Genomic DNA, 6,000 nt, shown 5'->3' on the forward strand with positions numbered 1-6,000 from the left:
CAGATGCCTTTTAAATGTTGCAATTGTACCAGCCTCCACCACGTCCTCTAGGAGAAAGTGAAGACTGCAGGTGCTGGAGATCAGAGTCCAGAGTGTGGTGCCAGAAAAGCACAGCAGGTCAGGCAGCATCCTAGAAACAGGAGAGTCATGCCCGAAACATCAATTCCCCTGCTCCACCACTTCCTCTGGCAGCTTATTCCATATACGCACACCCTCTGTGTGAAAAAGTTGCTGTTTAGTTCCCTTTTAATTCTTTCCCCTCTCACCTTAAACCTATGCCCTCTCATTTTGCAGTCCCCTACCCTGGGAAAAAGACTATGCATGCCCCTTGTGTTTTTATAAACTTCTATACAGTTTCCCCTCAGCCTCTGATGCTCCAGGGAAAATAGCCCCAGCCTATTTGGCCTCTCCCTACAGATCAAACACTCGAACCCCGGGAACATCCTTGTAAACCTTTTCTGTGCTCCTTTCAAGTTTAACAATATCTTTCTTATAGCAGGGAGACCAGGACTGAATGTAGTGTTCTGAAAGTGGCCTAACCAATGTCCTGGACAACTGCAACATGACATCCCCAAGATCGATAACTTTTGTAAAAAGAAAATAATCCGAAGGTCATCAAGGAAAGTAAATCACTAGATCATGAGGTCACTGTAAAACAAACATTTACTGTAACAGATCAACTTAAATCAACATCATCGAAACATTAAATAACAGATGAAAGATCAGATACTTGGCGAAGAAAGTTAAAATCTATTTAAATAGCTGTGTTGGTGGTTTTACTATATTTACATCCAGCCCAAATCAAAATAAATTAATTCAGTTGAATTTATTTGTTTGGCTAAAGCAACAACAAAGACAGATTTTAAATCATTACGGCCATTTAGTCAGATTGCTAGCTGTAGACTGGATTCTAAAATGAAATGCCCCCCTCATCCCAATGAAGTTTCAGTCCACCAACTGCCCTCCAGATTGAATAAATCTACATAAATATATTGTAGCCAAAATAGCTCCATTAAATCAGCCCAAATCAGTAAATGGGATCCTCATTCAAGAATTGTGGTATAGTTTTGAGAATTAACTGCAAGGCTGAAACTTTTTTATCATCACTTTGTAAAATTTTATTGCCATAGTCAATATAGAATGCATTATAATCAGTATCCATATGGAATACCTTAAAGAGCTGGTTAAAACATTAGATTGCATAAGATAATGTAATTAGCTAATTGATCTAAATACACTGTGATGTAGACTGAGTGATATCTATATGTTAATGAAATTTATTTTAAATTTGTTTTTTGATTTAATGACATATGAATTTCTCTTTGTATATGAACAGCCTGCTGACTAACTTAAAGATATTTCCGTAGCCATGGTGATTTCTTTTAAAACAGCTCTTGAGGCAGGTCAGTTTCAGAACTGATGGTTTTGTTTTTGTTTACATTACGGTAAAATGAACAACTATGTATCAAAACTTTAGCTAGAAAATTCTAAAATTCTTTTCTTTCACTGAAAATACACATTGCTTGGAAAAATGGGATTGTTTAAAAAAGTTCTGTTTTGACAGCAGAAATCCCAGGATGTAGATGAATATATAAAGCAGTGCTCCTGAGAAGGGAAATAGATAGCAAAAATAGATTACCTGAGAGAAAGGAGCTTAGTGATGGTGCTAGACCAGAAATGCTATTTGAAGATGTTATTTCAAGCTGAGAGCACTTCAACTCAGATGTGTGAAAACTCTGGGTAAAGGCTATCCAATTAACCAGATAGAGAGTTGAAATCATAGCTAACTTACACCTATCAAGATATTTGAAAATGAAAATTTATTTTCTGGTGTAAGTACTTTACAAGGGTATTTTTAGGGATTTGTAAAGGAGCATTTTGGGATTAACAGGATTATATTCTGTTCATGTGTTTCAAAATCTTCAAAAACAGATTATATGCTATGCTCAATCTATTCTATTACATCTTAATTTCTTATGTGAAATAAGCTTCTGTTTTATTGTTTAAAACGAATCAGTAACATTGTATGCTTACATTTTGGTGAGAGACCACTTCTTTGTAATCAAAACAAACTATGATCTATCAAGCCTGATTTCAGTCTGGGATCTGGCGTGCCCTATCAGCTGGAATCAATATCAATACTGATGGTAAACTCAAAAACCTATAAGAAAATCAAACCTATTTGAAATGACAATTAGCAACAAATAGATGTTCAAAAGCATTCGGTAAAGAGTACAGTTACAATCTACTAAAAGTTCATAGTTTTTTTGTCTGTTCTCTCAGCATTCCTTGAAAGTGGAGTCACAATGGACAAGGCAGTGAAGAAGGCGCTTGGCATGTTTGCCTTCATTGGTCAGTGCATTGAGTAAGGAAATAGTATATCAAGTTGTGACTGTGGGAGACATTGGGTTAGGCCACCTTTGGAACACTGCATTTGTTCTCCTCTCCCTGCTGTAGGAAGGATGTTGTTAAACTTGAAAGGGTTCAGAAAATATTTACAAGAATGTTGCCAGTGTTGGAGAATTTGAGCTATAGGGAGAGGCTGAATAGGCTGGGGCTATTTTCCCTGGAGTGTCAGAGGCTGAGGGGTGATCTTTATAGAGGTTTATAAAATCATGGGGTCGTGGATAGGGTAAATAGACAAGGTCTTTTTCCAACAGTAGGGGAGTCCACAACTAGGTTTAAGATGAGAGGGAAAAGATTTAAAAGAGGAGTGAGGGGCAAATGTTTCACACAGAGGGGTGGTACGTGTATTGAATGAGCTGCCAGAGGAAGTGGTGGAGGCTGGTACAATTGCAACATTTAAAAGTCATCTGGATGGATATATTAATAAGAAGCATTTAGAGGGATATGGGCCAAATGCTGTGAAATGGGACTAGATTAAGTTAGGATATCTGGTCAGCATGGAAAAGTTGGACCGAATGGTCTGTTTCCATTCTGTACAGCTCTATGCCTTCAGAAATTCTTAAAAGAGAACTCAAGCTTTTGAGTGACCACAATGTATAATCATAATCCTGCTTTAGAGAAATTGTATGGCTGTTTGTAGCTCAGTGAAACAGGCTTCCATTGTTTATTGTAAAGAGTTTTTCTCAATTTGAAAACAAATCTATTTTGCAGGTCTTTGGCTACCTGCCCACAGCTTGGAGGCTTCCTACATGTTCCTGCACTTTCACGATTCTGAGTCTTAGTCCTGTTGAAAAATTCGATTTAGTTTGTAATTTTCTTTAAGTGAGGCATTAATTTTGGTGACTTTGCCTCATAGCCAATGTAACCCAAGATGCCCCTCACTCAGGGAAGCACACTTACAATACTTCCTGAACAAATGTGTTGCCTCCTGCCGTCTCACGATCCTTCAACCTGGCCTCCATTCACGTTTCCCAGCTCTTGAGTCATATTCACCAGCACCATATTCAATTTGAGGTCCCCCAGACATGGCATTCATCTAAGAGTCCTCTCATTCTCTCTGTCTCTCAATACAGAAGAAGGACTAAAATTCTCTCCCATGCTCCCCCCTCAACCCCTTTCCAAAGGCTGGTAGGCCCTGACACCACTTCAACAGCAGGATTGCTCATTGTCCACTCCACAATTCCTTGCTTTCCCCATGTTCAGTATTCTGACTCTTCCAACATTATTATAATTCATTCGTGGCATCACTGGCTGGTCTCACACTTATGGCCTGTCCCTAATTGCCCCTTGGGAAGATGATAGTGAACTGTCTTCTTGAACTGTTGCAGCCCATGTGCTGTGGGTTAACCCACAATGCCCTTAGGGAAGGAAATCCAGGATTCTGACCCAGCAACACTGAAGGAACGGCGATATATTTCCAAGTCAGGATGGGGAATGATTTGATGGGGAACTTGCAGGAGATGAATGGTGCTGAACATTGTAAAATCAACAATGAACATCCCTCTCAAAGTAGGTAATTGATGAAGCAGCTGAAGATGGTGGTCCTAGGACAGTACCCTGAGGAACTCTTGTAGAGATGTCCCGGAGCTGAAATGACTGACCTACAACAACCACAATCCTTTGTGTCAGGTATGACTGTAACAACCAGAGAGTTTGCCCCTGATGCCCATTGATACCTGTTTTGCTGGGGCTCCTTGCTGCCACTCTCAGTCAAATGCAACCTCCACATCAAGAGCTGTCACCCTCACCTCTGGAATTCAAGGCTGCAATAAGATCAGGAGCTCAGTGACCCTGGTGGAACTCAAACTGGGTGTAACTGAGCAAGTGCTGCTTGATAGCACTGTTGATGACACCTTCCATCACTTTACTGGTGATTGAGAGTAGATTGACAAAGTGGTAATTAACTGGGTAAGATATTTTTATTCATTCATGGAATATGGGCATGGCTGATTGGGCCAGCATTTATTGCCCATCCCTAATTGCCCAGAGGGCAGTTAAGAGTCAACCACATTGCTGTACAACTGGAGTCACATGTAGGCCAGGCCAGATAAGGATGGCAGTTTCCTTCCCTAAAGGACTTTAGGAAATGGGTTTTTGTGACTTTCCACAATGGATTCATGGCCATTATTAGAATAGAATCAAAAGCCTTTATTGTGGCGTGCATTTAAATGAGTGCAGTGAAAAGTCTGTAATGTCACCATCTTAGGTACAGGGTACCTTGGTACAGAGACTTTAAATGTTGTTACAGAATTGAAACAGCAATAAAAAGACGAACATGGGAATACAGAGTTTAAAAGTCCAGAATCAGTGCCCATCTCCACACGTTAGCCTCTGTCCAGGAATGCCCCTCACCCAGCCTCAGCTTGCTCTGCTCCTGCTCCAGCCTGCTACTCTTCATTCCAGGCTTTTATTGAATTAAAATTCCACCATCTGAACTGGCAAGATTCAAACATGTGAGTGACTGGATTAACAGTCCAGCGATAATATCACTAGGGCCATCACCCTCCTCTGCTTTTTGTGATTGGACATACCTGGGCAATTCTCCACATTGTCAGGTAGATGCCAGTGTGGTAACTGTACTGGAACAGCTTGGCTATAGGAGCGGCCACTTCTAGAGCACAAGTCTTCAGAACTATTGCTGGAATGTTGTCAGGGCCCATAACCTTTGATGTATCCAGTGTCTCCACTCGATATCATGTCGAGTGAATCAAATTGGTTGAAGATTGGCATTTTTGTTGCTGAGGACCACTGGAGGTTGCTGAGATGGATCATCTAATTCTGGCTGAAAATTCTTTAAGCTTATCATTTCTGTAACCTCCTCCTCTATTGTCCACAACCATTCATGTCTGGGTGTAGCAGGACTGCAGAGCTCAGATCTGATCTATTGATTGTGAGATCACTTAGCTCTGACTAGCACATGCTGCTTTTGCTGTTTGGCACACAAGTAGACTTTTTTGTTATTTTATCAGGTTGACGTCTCATTTTTAGATATGCTTGGTACTGTTCCTGGCATGCCTTCCTGCACTCTCCATTGAACCAGGGTTGATGGTAATGGTAGAGTCGAGTATGTTCCAGACCATGGGGTTTCAGATTGCATTAGACTACATTTCTGCTGCTATGTCCCAGAGCACCTCATGGAATGCTTAACCTTTAATTACTAGATCAATCTGTAACAATGCTGTCACTTTAAGAGATTGTTTTGTTCTGGTGCATGTTTTGAAGAGAGGTTGAAAGACAAGGTGCTGAACTGGCTACTGAAGACAGCCTGAGAAAACAGCCTGAATGGGTGTGGACAGCTCTCACAGATCCAGATTTCTGGGTTTCAGTTTCTCAGTAACATCAGAGATTATTGGGATCTCAAATGAGTTGGACATTTCAGTGAATATCTCCTGGCTGCTACTCTCTCTGAATCTTCTCTTGGTGTTTTTTCCTCCTGGATTGGAGAACTGCATGTGCGAATCTGTGTTTGAATTAACCTTTTTGCCAAGGTTAATTCAAACAATTGCCAATTGTTTTCCAACGTGTTAAGTTATTCAAAATTCCTCCTTCTTTGGTTGTATTTTAACTACAGAATTTAAATAAATTGTGTTTTGT

This window comes from Chiloscyllium plagiosum, unplaced genomic scaffold, assembly GCF_037043375.1.
Source record: "Chiloscyllium plagiosum isolate Xiang-an unplaced genomic scaffold, Cpla_swu_hap1 HiC_scaffold_47, whole genome shotgun sequence".
Taxonomy (NCBI): Eukaryota; Metazoa; Chordata; class Chondrichthyes; order Orectolobiformes; family Hemiscylliidae; genus Chiloscyllium; species Chiloscyllium plagiosum.